Source organism: Gracilinanus agilis, chromosome 2, assembly GCF_016433145.1.
Source record: "Gracilinanus agilis isolate LMUSP501 chromosome 2, AgileGrace, whole genome shotgun sequence".
Taxonomy (NCBI): Eukaryota; Metazoa; Chordata; class Mammalia; order Didelphimorphia; family Didelphidae; genus Gracilinanus; species Gracilinanus agilis.
Window position 1 is genome coordinate 78631944 of NC_058131.1, and position 14003 is coordinate 78645946.

Genomic DNA, 14003 nt, shown 5'->3' on the forward strand with positions numbered 1-14003 from the left:
ATCCCCCTTTCTTTTTTAAATAGAAAGGCGTAAGGAATAAGTTTATTAACCTTTGGTCATTGTTCAATCCAAGTCTGTCTTAACACCAGAAGTTTTTCCTAAGACACCTTGTGTTCCCTGGTCAATCCATAAGTGAGATTGGCAGCGACGGCCCCTGTCTTAGGCTACACAGGGGGAGTTACTCAACCATCAAGGGTTGAGGTCCTGTGCTACTCCCATCATTGGGTTACCGCCCTGCTGGAAAACTGCAAACGAGTGTCACAAGGTTGTTCTGTGTCCATCATCTCAATACGATGGTATTGAACCATAGGGAACTTATCAAGGGCTGAGTTAACGTTAGTTTTGATGAATTTCGTTAGACGTTGGAAGGCCCAAGGGCCAAAGGTTAAGATCAATAAAAATATAAAGAGAGGTGTAATAATAGTGGGAATTAAAGTGGAGAGCCAAGGAGAACCTCTGAGAAGGGTATTAAACCATCCTTCCTGTGCCTCGGCTTCCCTTTTCCTCTGGGCTAGCCGTTCACGCAACTTTGCCATAGATTCCCTTACTACGCCAGTATGGTCAACGTAAAAACAACATTCCTCTTTGAGGGCTGCGCATAATCCCCCCTCTTTTAAAAAAAGGAGATCAAGACCGCGCCTATTCTGTAAGACTACCTCTGACAGAGAAGTGAGTGATTGTTCCAGGGCTGTGACAGACTTTTCAAGGGCTTCTAAATCGGTTGTCATGGCCATCTGAAGAGCGGCCAAGTGTTGGGTCTGGAGAAGGGCAGTAGTGCCAGTGCCAATGCCTGCAGCAAGACCGCCGAGACCTAACAGGATAGCTAAAGTAGTAAAGGGTTCCCTACGTGTTCTAGGAGAGGGGGAGAGGAGGGAGGCCACACTGTCGTCCCTGTGGAAAGAGATACGTGGCCATAGCTGGACAAGAACACAGAATTCAAAGGAGGTATTGAAAACTAGAAGAGATATACAAGGGGTGAGGCCAGTATTGCAAGCCCAAAAGCCATTATTCGGGGCTTCCAAAAAGGAAGGGGAAGGGGGGAGGTCAAGGGTGGAGTTACATAAGTGGGCATGAGATCGGGGAATGGTGCCTAAACAAAGGCCACGGCCAGAGACTTCAGCAAGGGTGAGACGGCGAGGAAAGGCGGCGCAGCGCGGGGAAGCTAGAACTGTTTCATTGGGCTCTGCCATATAGGCAATACCTTCATAGTAAGGGGGTTGTGGACTCAGACAGAGCCAGCACTTAATCATCAAATCTGGCCTGGAAGCATTCAGGGCAGTGTAGGCACCTGATACTAGAGATAAAAATCTGTCTGCTGTACCGGGAATATTTAGGGACCCTTGCTGTGACTGGGGCTGTAACTGGGAGGAGGGATTTGGAGCTGAAGGGGAAAAAAGGGGAACCGATGGGATGGGGAGAGGCGTGGGAGCCGGTAATGGCTGGGGGTTAGGGGAAAAGGGGCGTCATTGATCCGAGAGGATGATGTTAGGACCAACAGAAACAATGAGGGGCTGCACACGGAGGCGGAGGGTGAAAAGGAGAACATCATCAAAACCGCCCTTCTTATAGAGTCGTAAACCCCAAGTCAAGCCATCTGTCCATTTAACACTTCGTTTCCCCGCGTTGGTAAATGTGATAATGAGGGGATTACAATTAGGAGGACTGGGGGTGCACACAGATGGACTGGATAGATTGCGGGTTATTGCTATCAAGTCCTGGTTCGCCTGGATCCAATATCCAGTGCCAATTGTTTCACATCCCCAGGCTGCACAAAATCCGTCTGTCTGGTCCCCACAGTGTGGTGGCTGATCAAAGCCAGGGCAGCCATATAGAGGAAACTGAGTGTATTGGGTCCAGTAATCCAGGATGCTAGGCACACCAGGGAGGGTGGGGGCGCAGTAGTGGGTTGAGGACATTTGGGGGGCGCCTAGGGCACAAAGATCAACCGGAATGGAAGGAAACCACGTCCATTGGGGCCATTGGGAAGAAGAAACGGAGGTAATGATGGCTTGATTAACTGGATTGATGATCTCCCATCGTTGTTGGACCAGGAGATGAGGACTGGAAGTGGTGACTGGAAGGAAGGTGGAGTAGATGATGTAAACCGCCAGAGAAAACGAGTTCAGGATCTGGGGTCCCATCTGTGATGTCCTCAGGGTTGTGGTTCTGAAAAAGGAAGAAGAAAAAGACTTCTCCCTGGCTTAGGAGGGTTAGTATCAGGGGCGAAAGGTTTAATCAGTCTAGATGGAATCCAGCGGGCATTATTAGCCGCTTTATCAAAAATACAGGCGGAGCCCTTTCCCCAGAAAATGACGGGGTCCGGGCCACACCAGAGGCCCGTGACGGGGTCACGCCAAAGGACTGTGGCCAGATTAGATGAAGTATGCAGATTCCAGTGGCGATCAGCAGCGGAACGCCCTTCGGCATCCAGCGTGAGGAAATTGAGAACAAAGAGGGCGTGAGCAAGAAGCAAAGTCTGATTGCCACTTAAAGGATAAAGAGTTTCTTGGGCTTTGAGTTTGAATTTTATCTGGGGCAATGCTAAAGTCTCAAGCTTGGAGCTGTGTCAATGAGGGGGATGGGGAATTGACTATGGGAATGGAAAATGATAGCAGTTGGGGATGGAAGGCCTGACTGTAAAGCCCCCATGGGTAGCATGGTCTTATTGACCTCACGTAGGTCCTGTAGAAGTCTCCATTTCCCCGATTTCTTTTTAATAACAAAAATAGGTGTATTCCATGGGGAAGTGGAAGGAAGGTTCAAGGTGTCCAAGAGAGAGTTGCTCCTGCACTAGCATTAGGGCAGCTTGAACCTTCTCAGATGTTAGAGGCCACTGGTCAATCCAGACAGGGGAATCGGACTTCCAGGTGATCTTATCTGCCTGGATTGCAGGGGGATCAGTGACCTTTATAAAAATTTTTTTGACCCAAGACCTCCTTTATCGTTTTGGGCTGGGGGGGATATTGGGTGTAAGATGCCTTGTTCGTTCTTGCCAAGGCCTTTGCCTGGGAGGTACCCAGATTTCAGCATCATGGTGGTGACAGTATCACTGGGGCTCACCATGAGGAGCCGCATCTGGGCCAGAATATCCCTGCCCCAGAGATTAACGGGGAGTCCCGCGACTACATAGGGACGGGTAGTGCCACTATTGCCCTCAGTATCTTGCCAATGGAGGAGCTTAGTACTTTGGAGGGTATCTTGGATCTGACCTATTCCTGACAGGTGGGTGGCTGAGGGTTGAAGGGGCCAGGCTCGGGGCCAATGAGCCTGGGAGATGACAGTAGAGTCTGCCCCTGTGTCCAGCAGCCCTGTGAAGGTTTTTCCTTTGATCAGTAAGTTGTTGTACCCAATAAATGTTGGAAGAGCCGGGTGAGGAAGGACCTCGTTTTTGGGCTGCGGCGGGAAAATCGCCTATCATGGGGAGGGGGAGGGCCTGAGCTAAGCGTTTACCAGCAGGAATGGTAACTGGACCGTGAGGAGATTCTATGATAAGTTTTATCTCCCCTGTGTAGTCGTTATCAACAAGGGTGGGGTGCACAACTACACCTTGTAAGGTGGTGAGCGCCCTGCCGATGACCAAGAAAAACATGCCAGGAGGCGGTGGTCCGAATTTGCCGGTGGGGAGGACTACCGGGCCTTCTTCAGGGGTCAATATTCGGGTGGAGGCGGCACAGAGGTCCAGGCCTGCGCTGCCGGCTGTGGCTCCAGTAAGGGAACTGGGCAGGGGCTCCCGTGGGAGCCCCGCATCCCGTTTCCCGACATTGGGGAAAAGTTCTGAGGTTTGACTCGGCAATCTCGAGCCCAGTGCCGACCCTTTCGACATTTAGGGCAAACGCTGGGAGGTGGTCTTTGGGCTAGAGCCTGAAGGGGGGTGGGAGTCTGGTTAGAGGGACATTCACGGGCGAAATGGCCAGGTTGCCCGCATTTAAAGCAATTTCGGGGGGTGGTGGGGCGAGAGGCCTGAATGGCTGCCCCGATGGCTAAGGAGATGGACTTGTTTAGTTTGTGGTCATATGCATCAATATCACTGCATAGGCGTACCATCCCATTTAGATCAAGATCTCTAGCTTGCCCCTTTAAGGCTGCCTTACAGGCAGAGTTAGCGTTTTCAATCGCTAAATGTCTAACCACTGGGTTGTCTGACCCATCCTGACCTAAGACTCTCTCAGCAGTTTCAAGGAGTTTTGCAACAAACTGCGCGTAGGGCTCATTGGGTCCCTGAAGGATTTTCGAGAGAGGTGCTGTAACAGAGCCAGTGGCAGGAACTGCCCGCCATGCGGCCATAGCGGCGTGCGCCGTTTGCATGAGTAAGCCGGGAGGCAGCCTCATCTGTTGGTTCTCTAATGCAAAGTGGTCAAGGCCGACAATCTTGTCGGTCGTCCAATTAGCTGTCTGGGCATTTTTTAAGTTGAGCCTAGCTTGATGTTCTGCCCTTTCTAAGAACTCTGCCTTCCAGATTAGAAATTGCCTTCGGGATAGGACAGATTGCACAACTTTGGTCCATTCTGAGGGGAGCATGTGTCCCTCTCCTCCAAGCCCTTCTAGGATGGAGAGTGTAAAAGGGGCATTCAGGCCATAATTTTTGACTGCCGAATGCAGGTCTTTAATGTGCTTAATTTTTAATTTTTTATAAATTGGCCGATGATGGTGAGGGAGGCCTGAAGTATCTGTGGCCCTGGAATTTCCACGGGATCCGCTTTCCTCCTCCCCCTCTTCCTCTGGTTTGGAGTCAGAGGAATCACGTGGGAGGGCAAGTTGGATGGTGGGGGATGGGAGGTTGTAGGGAGGAGGTCTATTCCTCAGAGGGCCATTGTTATGGTAGCGGGCTGTCTCCTCCTCTAGCTCTGCTTGATAAGCCAGATTAAGTGTGCTATCTTGAGGAGGGTCCCTGTATAGGACTGGATAAAGGCGTGGTCTGGGCTTAGAGGGAACAAGGGGCTCCTCAAGGGAGGGATTTTTGATAGGTTCCTCTGAAAGAGACGAGGGACGCTCATTCCCCTGGAGGGGCGAGCTCTGTTCTTTAGTCGAGTTTGGTTCTTCATTTTTTATCTTAGATTCTAAGATAGCGTCCTCGGCCAAGCTGAGGAGGTGCGAGACTTGTTGACTCGTGTCGGCTTCTTTAAGAAAGTCACGAATCAAGCCATAGAACCTGAACAGGTCCTTCTTTTTTATTCTGCTGCCTCTCTTCCTAAGACTATGTTTTAGTTCAGTCACGAACACTGTTTCCTTCGAGAGTGTTTTTCCCATCATGCACACGTATTCCTTCCACTTTCCTTGCACACACACACACATACCTTTTTTAGAAACACTCTTGATTTTTAAATGCCTATGGGGGATGGGACAACTTACCCTACCTCGAGGCGTCTTGCTCAGCCTCTACCCGTTACGTCTTCGAGGCCGCGACAGCTGCTCCTCAGTTGTCCGGTAAGCCGTTTTCGCCTTGCCCCACGTTGGGCGCCACTGTCCGGGTCCAGCCGGACACAACCGAGGGGTCCGGGGAAACGGCAACCTAAATACCCATAGGGGAATAAGAGGGGAGACCTTGCGCGCAAGACATAGAGTTGTATTGGTGGAAGCAAGGTTCGTTTATTGTAGATCTATGACAAGAATATATACGCTGAGGGCAGAAGGGGGTCGGCCGATACTAAGGGGGAAAGGAACGCGGAAAGGGAGCCTAGAAAATCTCTGGTGGCGTCTTACTGTCTCCAAGCATGGCTGGACCTATGATCAATATCTTATCTTAGAAGAGTGAATGATATCTATTCTTAGAAGAGTGACTATCTTTTCTTAAAGTCTTGGTCCCTAACAGTGATATAAGCTCCTTCCTTAGATTCTAATTCTTTGCTTTTTCTTTATCCCTTTTTAGTCTCCAGCTTCTGAAAGTTTGTCTTGTTTGCAACTATTCCTCCCTGGTATTATCTCCCCTTTTAATTTTCTCCAATCATTATCCCAGCTTGTTTCCCTATTGAAGCCCTATATGAAACAATTAGTGTGTGTATGTGTGCTCAACCCTCTTTCGTCTATTTGAGATAAGAGTGAGGCTTATCTGATGCCTTGTGCTGCCATCTCTTCTTCAGTGTTTGTATACTATTATCATGTACTCCAATTGTGAAAAACACCAAGTTACACCCTCTTTATCTGCCTTTCCACACTAAAATATTCATTTTATTCCTTGTTCCTTCTCTTCCCCTCTTTCAGACCCTCAGGAAAGAACCAGTTCACTCCAAGGATCTTGGGTTTTCTTATTTAAATTTCTCTATATCCTCAGAAAATATTAAGATTCTAAAAGCTGCTTGCTTCCTCTCTCTCAGAACACTAACACTATATCATCATATAACTCTTTCCAATTATAAAAATAAATTTATCTTTCTAGATTCCTCTGGACTATTGTATTTGTATTTCAGATTCCTTACTCATTTCTAGTAATTTCATTAGAAATGCTTTAAATTCTTCTATTCTATTAAAAAAAAAAACCTTCTCCCCCCTCCCCTTTTTAAATTATATTCAGCTTTGCAGAGTATGTAATTCTTGGTTAATAAAAACAATAGCTAGCATTTCTATAGTCCTTGAAGGTTTGCAAAGAACTCTACATATGCTATCTTATTTAATTCTCACAACATCCCTAGAAAGTAAATATATTTTACAGATAAGGAAAATTAGGTTATCATTAATTGAGTGACTTTTCCAGAATCACATAGATAGTGTCAAAGGTAGGATTTGACCACAGGGTTCATATTCCAAGGTCAATGCTCTCTCTACTGTGCCATCTTCCTTGATGAAATCTAACTCTTTTGCATTTTGAAATATTGTATATCAACGTTTCCTCTTGTTTATTATAGAACCTTCCAGGTCTTATGCGATCCTGATTATAGCTCCTTTGTTTTTGAAGTGCTTCTTTCTAGATGTTTGCAGCATTTTTTTCATTGACATAGGACTTTGGGATTTTGGCTATAATATCTCTGCAACTTCTCCTTTTGGAACTCCTTTCAAAAAGTTATTGACAAACCTTTCAATTTCTATTTTACCTTCTGGTTCTAATAGATTTGAGTAATTTTCATTTATGAATTTTTGAAATACTGTATCCATTATTTTTTCTTTTTTATCGTTACTTCTTTTATTATTATTACAAATATGAGTCACTGTAAGAGGGAAAATGGCACAAATAATTAGAATTAGCTTACAAACATTTATACAGTGATATTCTGGCATCTACCTTTGGCCCCATTATTTTTTCAAAATCATGATTTTTAGGGAGTCCAATATTCTTAAATTATCTCTTCTTGTCCTGTTTCCCAGGTCAAATTTTTATATCAAATATTTTATATTTTTCCTCTGTCTATCTCAATCTTTTGATATTTCTTGTTTGATGGAGTCATTGATTTCTTTTGGGTCTATTTTGTTCCTCAGGATTCCATTCCCTGGGTAAAATTTGCCACTTTCTAAGATATTAATTTTCCTTTCAATTCTTTCATAAAGATCATTTATTTTTTTTTGTCTATTGCTTCATTTCTTCTAAGTTTCATGTCATCTTTGTAGGTGATCCTTGCATTTACTATGAAGATGTTTCTCCTTTGGGGGAAATCTAGAAATTTATAATAATAAATTATTATGGCAGAAATTTTCTTTGATGTATTCATTTTTCCAACTTTCGTTCTTGCATAGGAGCTTTGTGCCAGGGCCAGGCTCTACATTCTGCTGGTGAGGGACTATCTAATCCATAACATCAGTTCCAAACATTTTCTTCTCTTTTTTAAGCCACCTACCCCATTGGATACTCAGTACTCCCTCAGCTTTTTCATTTGCATTGATCTCCTGATTTTCTTTCTATCTGTCTACTCATTCCTCAGTTTCTTTTGCTGGATCATCAGCTATGACCTACTCCCTAAGTTCACCAGGGAGTCTAAGCTAGGCTCTTATATCATGTCTCTCCACTGTCTATTTTTCTAACCTCATCATCTGCGATGGCTTCAATTATTGTCACTACACAGATGAATCACAAACTTAATAATAATAGAATATATATATAATTTTAATATTTGCCAAGTACTTTACACTTATTTTCTCATCTTATCCCATCATAATAACCCTAGGAAATAGGTACTATTTTTAGCTCCATTTTACAAGTGAATAAATTATGGCAGAAAGAAAAGTGACTTATCCAGAGTCACATAGCTATTAATATGTAAGATTAGATTTAAACTCAGGTCTTCCTGACTCCAAATCCTGCAACCTATTTACTGTATCCCCTAGCTGTCTCACCTCCATATCCAACCCTTATCTCTCCCCTGAATTCCAGTTTCATATCACCAATAATCTATTAGCTTTGCTTGCAAATTTCACACATATTTCAAATTTAACATGTGCATAACATAACATAATATTTTCCTCTAAATGTGCCTCCTCCACTTTCTAGTTCTGTTTAATACACCACAATCTTTCCAGTCATCTAGATTCACAACCCCAAAATCATCCCTGAATCTTCATTCTTCCTTTAACCTGATAACCAATTAGTTGCCAAATCTTGTCAATTTTCCCTCCACAAAATCTTGCATCTGTCTCCTTTTTCTCTACGCACATGCCTGTCACCTCTGTTCATTATCATCACTCCATTATCACCTCTCACTTGGACTGCTTAAATAGCTTCCTGATTAATCTTCCGTCTTCTAGTGTCTAGTTTCCTATGATATAAGTATGACTTTGTCATTTCCCATCTCAAAAGTTTTTAATAGTTTTCTGTTGGATGCGGGAAGAGAGCAGGGAGAGAGGACCAGCAAGGAAATGAACTTCTGTATATTGTATATAAAACTACAGTCTCGCTCCAGACTATTTTTCTAGACATTACTGCCCTAATGAGCTCCATGTTTCCATCATACTAGCCCATTTATTATTGCACAAGATGGCATTCAGTCTCTCATATACATGGTATTTCCAAGGCTTGAAACTCTCCTTCTTTACTTTGTAATCTCTTTAAAACCCTAATTTTCTTCAAGGCTCAGCTCAGGTTCTGCCTCCAATGGAAGATCTTTCTATCCTCTTATTTATAAATGCTTTGTATTTACTTATTTGTGTATATGTTGTAATCCCAGAGCCTAAAAGGACCTTGCATATGGCAGGCATTAATGCATGTTGGTTGGATGTTGTTACAGATCCTCTAATCCAAAACCTTCCTGTTAAATACAGTGGAGGAAAAGCCAGTCTATGGTCACAGTGCTGGGTAGTATCCATCCTAGAACATAGACCTATGACTTCTAGCTTCCATTCTGGCATTTTTTCCATTACACCAATCTTCCTCCTGTCCCTGCGTTTTGGAAAAAAATAAGTCCAAAGACTGTCTCCAGCTTGTTTGCAGAATAGTGTTGGTCATGGCAGAGGATTTCTGTGGATTTCTTATGGAGAAAGGAATAAACAGTTCCCATTTGATGCAGATCAAAACATATCATTTTAACTTTATTTTCTTCATGATTTTTAAAAAATGTGTCTTCTTGAACAGTGTGATGAATATGGAAATATATCTTGTATGATATCACATTTATAACCAATATAAAATTATTTACAATCTCAGGGTGGGGAGAGCAAAAAATGAGAGGGAAAGAATTTGGAACACAAAATGTTAGAAAATGAATATCTAAAATTGTTTTTCCATGTAATTGGGAAAAAATTATACATTATTGAAGAAGAAAAAACATATTCTATTTGAATGCAAGCCAGATTCAAATGAAACCCAATCTTTTCCACTGCTACCTTCCCATGGCATGAAATCACCATTTCATAGTGTTTTTCCCAGGAGGAATTTTAGGAGATGTAATAAAAATATCTGCTGAATCAAAGATGAGTGTCCAATCCAAAGATAACATTGACCCATCCCAAATTTATATTGATGTCCATTTTCACCAACTAAAATCATGCTTTCCCAGAGTTGGAAGGTACTTCAGAAGTCTTCTATTGGAAGCTGAGCCAAATTTTCTTCTAAAGTCCACAACTTGAGCTGATTGGTCATCCATCCTCCACTTGAATACTTCTAGTGATAGAAAACTCATTCTCTCTTTAACACTTCAATACCTCTGGCCTTTTATGGAGTTAGGTACATTATTATTATTTTAACATCTTGAATATTCTGTATCTGTGATATATAATAAACATAATGTGATATAATATTAAATTACATTATATGTAATTACATATTGTGACACTTTATTGATATATTATAATTATATATTTAAACATATTATGTTTCTCCCTAATAATACAGATTGCACTTCACAAAAGCCTTTACATCCTCTGTAGCTCTTGTCCATGCCCATCTGTATATTCTCCAAAGAGGTCCCCTTTCTCTAGATTTCTCAGTAGAGTACACATCTTACATCTTTTATCTTTTACAGTCCCTAGATGTCTAGCATACTCCCTCTACCAATTATTTATCTCTTTTTTTGCCACTTATCCTTAATAGTTCTTTGTTGACAGTATTGCTCCAGGCCCATCATCTCACTATTGCTACCCTTCGAACAACTAACAACTTAAATCATAGACTATGGTATTCCTTGCTTGATAGCCATATTGCATCACCCAAAGAATATTGGTGATAAAAAGATGGATATTTGTTTTCGAGGAGAGCAGTGAAAAATCCAAGTGGAAAAAGGAATTCTTATAGATGGGAAGGTTTGGGATGGCATTATTCTGATTGCATCAACTCCTAGAACATTGTAGAACATCCTAAATAAGTTCTATAATTGTATGTGTATATATGTATATAAATATATACATGTATTTATATTTATACACATATTTAATTAATATACACACATATTTAATTAACTGTAACTACCTAGATAGGAAAAAGTAGATGAATAGCAAATGACTATTGTCTTACTTATGATATGAAGTGGTACCCATGGGTTTAGTCTATCAGCTTGTATTTCTTGGATGGATTCTGTGAATGAACAGCAAACTGGACCCAAAATTAAATTTATTTTATTTTTGTAAAACTCTTACCTTCCGTCTTAGAATCAATGCTAAGTATTGGTTCCAAGGCAGAAGAAAAGTAAGGGCTAGGCAAGGGGGGGGGGGGGAGAGGTTAAATGACTTGCCCAGGGTCATACAGCTAGAAAGTATCTGAGGTAAAATTTGAACCCAGGACCTCCTGTCTCCAGGCCTGGCTCTCTATCCACTAAGTTACTTCCCCAACTCCAATTAAATTTAATAGGCAGAAAAGAGAAAGCTATCTTACTGTTGGAAATCTGCATAGTGTTATTTAGCATGAATCAAATGAATTAACATTTGTAAACTTTGCAAACCTTAAGATGCTATATTAATGTTAGCTATTACTATTATTGTTCTTATTATAACTATCTCACTTCTATTAAGCGATTATTCAAAGAAAATTCCTTTGCAAAATTTATCTATAAATATTTAAGAAAACATTTTCCCAGTGATGAGATAACATGCTTTTTGGGATAAAAGGCAAATGGAAGATTCTGGCCATACTATACCCTACTCTACTGAGAAATCTAGATAAAGGGGACCTCTTTGGAACAAAGCTTCTTCATGATTTCTAGGTATACAGGAAAAATTCTGATATCCAACATTTGCAAATATTCATAACATGCACTTCATCATTTATGTGCCAGCCAACTTCTTCCAGGACTTGCGTAGGACTTTTTGGAAGTGGGAAGAAGAATGAATTGGAGCAGGCAGCTTGGCTCACTGAGTACCCTGACCCACCCCCCAAAAAACCCCATTAAATTTGGAGTTGAGACTTGGGTTCACATCCCCAAACATAGTCTACTCACAACTGTGTGACCTCATAGATCCTCCATTTAAGGAGGGTGTTCAGGGTTGTCTCTTCATTTCTTACTTGCCTGATCTTTTGGACTTCATCATGATCTCCAGAAACTCAATTTCCTGCAAGATCACATTAACTTTGAAGCCCATACCTCTGGGGCTCCTCTCACCCTCTGATCAGAGAGGATGGAGGGTGGACATTGGAGAGCTCCTCCTACATACTGCATTTAAGGAAGATGCCCAGGACAGTCAAGTTAACATTTCCTATCTTATTGCAGGGGTGGTAGCTAGGTGGCCAGCGGAGAGAGCTCCAGAACTGCAGCCTAGGTTCAAATCTGACCTCAGACATTTACTACCTGTGTGACCTTGAGCAAGTCACTTAACCCAGTTTGTTTGTTTTTCAGTTTCCTCATGTATAAAAGGTGCTGGCGAAGGATATGTCAAAACACTCCAGGATCTTTGACAAAAATACCCCAAATGAGGTCATGAAGAGTTAGACACAACTGAAAACAATTGAACAACATCTTATTGTAGGACTTCATCATGCTCCACTCCCAACCCCACAGAGGTTTTCAGCTCCTTTTTTTATCTTTTCTAGGTCTTAATTTTCTAACAAAAAATTCAGACAATAAACTTGGACTAACTTCATTTTTCCTCCAGACTAAGGGCTCAATTTCTTCATTGGACCCCCCAAAATTGCACATATGGCAAAGTATTGGAAATTGAGTGGCTATCCCTCAGTTGGTGAATGGATGAACAAATTGTGATCCATGTAGACAATGGAATACTATTGTGCTAGAAGAAATGATAAGCAAGATGATTTCTGAAAAAGCTGGAAAGATCTGCAGAAACTGATGCAGAGAAGTGGGAGAACATTGTACATAATAACAATATTGGATGGTGATTATCAGTGAAAGCTTGGCTACTCTCAGCAATGCAATGATCTGAGACAGTCCTGAAAGACTTACGATGGAAAATGCTATCTACATACAAAGAACTGTTGTATTTCACATCAGTGTATTTATGGTTTTATTTGGGGGTTTTGGTTATGTACAAGTGTGCTCTTACAACAATGACCAATATGGAAGTGTGTTTTGCATGACAATAAAAATAAAATTAAAAAAAAAAGAAAGAAAAAGAAAAATGTACATATTAGAAGATCGCTTCAGTCCAGGAATTCATACCTCAGCAGTATCTTCAGCATTTGCTATCCCTTCCTCTGATTGGTGGCTTCTCCCACAACTTCCATGTAAGAAGGACAGTCAGGCTAGCCATTTCTTTATTTCTTACCAGACTGCCATCCAGATTCTCCCATCTGTATTCCATTTATATATCATCTTATCTGATGAGAACATAAGGTCCTTGAATGTGAGTCTACTTCTTTTTGCTTATATTTGTGTTCCCAATGCTCAGTACAGTGCCTAGCACACAATGAGCATTTAATCAATGCTTATTGACCATAGGTGTGTGACCTTGGACAAGTCATTTAACTCCCATGGCCTGTCCCTTGCCATTCTTCTACCTTGAAACTAAAACTTGAATTGATTCTAAGATAGAAGGTAAAAGTTTTTTAACAAGTAAAAAAATAAATACTTGTTGATTTGCCTTAACTAAGTAAACTCTAAAATCCCTTGGAGCTCTACATTTATATTCATAATCCTTATCTTCTGTCTTTGTGTCAATTCTAAGATAAAAGCTTGGCAAGGACTAGGCAATTGGGGTTAAGTGACTTGCCCAGGGTCACACAGATAAGAAGTGACTAAGGTCGGATTTGAACCCAGGTCCTCCTGACTCCAGACCTGGTACTCTACCCACTACCTAGCTGCCTCTGCTTAAATATATATTTGATAAATAGGGGCTTTTGTGCCAGTGATTATGTTTAGTATATAGCTGGAAGGACACTGGATTTCCAATCAGAGGACATGACCTTTGAGTTCTAGCCTTTAACACAAATCACAATCCTAGGCAATTCATTTTATAACTCTGGGCCTCAGTTTCCACAACTGCAAAGTAGAGAAACTAACCCATATGACATTTAGAGGAAAACATCTTGTAGGGTATCTAGGTGGCTCAGTGGATAGAGGAGCAGAAACTTCCTAGCTGTGCGGTCCTGGGTGAGTCGCTTTACCCCAACTGCCTAGCCATTACTGTTATTTTGCCTTGGAACCAATACTTAGTTTAGATTCTAAGACAAAAGGTAAAGGTTTTAAAAAATAGCATCTTAT

At 41.8% G+C, this 14003-nt stretch overlaps 1 protein-coding gene across 1 annotated transcript in view; it reads left to right on the forward strand.

Annotated features, from left to right (window-relative positions):
• The window catches only part of CLEC3A (C-type lectin domain family 3 member A), a 63450-nt gene that overhangs the window by 40027 nt on the left and 9420 nt on the right, over positions 1–14003 (forward strand). The gene's annotated exons all lie outside the window — the stretch shown is intronic.